This window comes from Berghia stephanieae, chromosome 3 (genome assembly GCF_034508935.2).
Source record: "Berghia stephanieae isolate SIO BIC M18660-M18661 chromosome 3, UCSD_Bste_1.3, whole genome shotgun sequence".
In the NCBI taxonomy this organism is placed as follows: Eukaryota; Metazoa; Mollusca; class Gastropoda; order Nudibranchia; family Aeolidiidae; genus Berghia; species Berghia stephanieae.
The window spans coordinates 32,635,090-32,637,589 of record NC_088362.1 but is presented as its reverse complement, the minus strand read 5'-3'; positions in this window follow the sequence as shown (position 1 = coordinate 32,637,589).

Here is a 2,500-nt window from a genome sequence, read left to right as displayed (position 1 = left end):
GAGACTCAGGGAAGTGTACACCAGTCGGGAGTGAACCTGAGACTATGGTTATCGGCGGGTTTCGTAAAAATAACACACCCAACAGTCTTTGTATAATTTTTGATGATATGCGAATAGTTAAAAAAATCATAACATCTGCCAGCCGGACATAACGTACCAACACACAAAACTTTGCCTCGTCTAAGGGACGCGCTACTGTTAGAAAATTCTACTTTGTCAACTGCTATGCATTTAGCTAAATAAAACCCCACAACATCCACCACCGGATATAACGTGCCAACGCACAAAACTATCTGTAAACGTTTGTAGTCTGATTAATACAATTTAGTGAGAACTACTCATAGAAATGGCTGGCTAAAAAAATAACAAAGTGCTGAGTGACTGAGTGACATCAATTTCGTTCCTTCTATGCGCCAAAGATAGTATGCGCTTGGCTAAGAAGCTCACAACATCGCCACCCGGAAGTATAACGGACTAACAGTAGTAGTAGTAGTAGTATTTTTAATTCAGAAAAGTGAGTGGAGCAGGCACTTATGTTGGTAACAACAAGATATGAAGTGAGTAGAAAAGTGCCAGAAGACAATAGAGAATAAATTTTTTTTTTCGCGGCGGTGGTGGGGTTCGAACCTGCGACCTTATTGGTACGACAACTCCGCCTGGCAGGTGAGAGCGTGGCTCTACCGTGTGAGCTATCCACGAACACAAAAATATTCGTTTCAAACCCAAAGTCATTTCTAGATCCCTCTCTCACCCACTTCTTGAGATCGCCGATTCGTTCACCACCATCGCGAAGTAATTTTGACCAGCAGTTAAGCTTAATAGCCAATATTCTCATTCACAAACATATAACATAGAAACGATTGAGACATTGAGTATGCTCCGGTGTATGGGGTGAATTTTTAATTCAGAAAAGTGAGTGGAGCAGGCACTTATGTTGGTAACAACAAGATATGAAGTGAGTAGAAAAGTGCCAGAAGACAATAGAGAATAAAAATTTTTTTCGCGGCGGTGGTGGGGAGCATACTCAATGTCTCAATCGTTTCTATGTTATATGTTTGTGATGAGAATATTGGCTATTAAGCTTAACTGCTGGTCAAAATTACTTCGCGATGGTGGTGAACGAATCGGCGATCTCAAGAAGTGGGTGAGAGAGGGATCTAGAAATGACTTTGGGTTTGAAACGAATATTTTTGTGTTCGTGGATAGCTCACACGGTAGAGCCACGCTCTCACCTGCCAGGCGGAGTTGTCGTACCAATAAGGTCGCAGGTTCGAACCCCACCACCGCCGCGAAAAAATTTTTTATTCTCTATTGTCTTCTGGCACTTTTCTACTCACTTCATATCTTGTTGTTACCAACATAAGTGCCTGCTCCACTCACTTTTCTGAATTAAAAATTCACCCCATACACCGGAGCATACTCAATGTCTCAATCGTTTCTATGTTATATGTTTGTGATGAGAATATTGGCTATTAAGCTTAACTGCTGGTCAAAATTACTTCGCGATGGTGGTGAACGAATCGGCGATCTCAAGAAGTGGGTGAGAGAGGGATCTAGAAATGACTTTGGGTTTGAAACGAATATTTTTGTGTTCGTGGATAGCTCACACGGTAGAGCCACGCTCTCACCTGCCAGGCGGAGTTGTCGTACCAATAAGGTCGCAGGTTCGAACCCCACCACCGCCGCGAAAAATTTTTTTTTTATTCTCTATTGTCTTCTGGCACTTTTCTACTCACTTCATATCTTGTTGTTAACAACATAAGTGCCTGCTCCACTCACTTTTCTGAATTAAAAATTCACCCCATACACCGGAGCATACTCAATGTCTCAATCGTTTCTATGTTATATGTTTGTGATGAGAATATTGGCTATTAAGCTTAACTGCTGGTCAAAATTACTTCGCGATGGTGGTGAACGAATCGGCGATCTCAAGAAGTGGGTGAGAGAGGATCTAGAAATGACTTTGGGTTTGAAACGAATATTTTTGTGTTCGTGGATAGCTCACACGGTAGAGCCACGCTCTCACCTGCCAGGCGGAGTTGTCGTACCAATAAGGTCGCAGGTTCGAACCCCACCACCGCCGCGAAAAAATTTTTTATTCTCTATTGTCTTCTGGCACTTTTCTACTCACTTCATATCTTGTAGTAGTAGTAGTAATAGTAGTAGTAGTAGTAGTAGTAGTAGTAGTAGTAGTCGTCGTAGCAGTAGTATTAGTCGTGGTAGTAGTCGTAGCAGCAGCAGTAGTAGTAGTAGTAGTAATAGTAGTAGTAGTAGTAGTAGTAGTACTAGTAATAGTAGTAGTACTAACAGTAGTAGTAGTAGTAGTAACAGTAGTAGTAGTAGTAGTAGTAGTAGTAGTAGTAGTAGTAGTAGTAGTAGTAGTAGTAGTAACAGTAGTAGTAGTAGTAGTAGTAGTAGTAGTAGTAGTAGTAGTAGTAACAGTAGTAGTAGTAGTAGTAGTAGTAGTAGTAGTAGTAGTAGTAGTAGTAGTAGTAGTAGT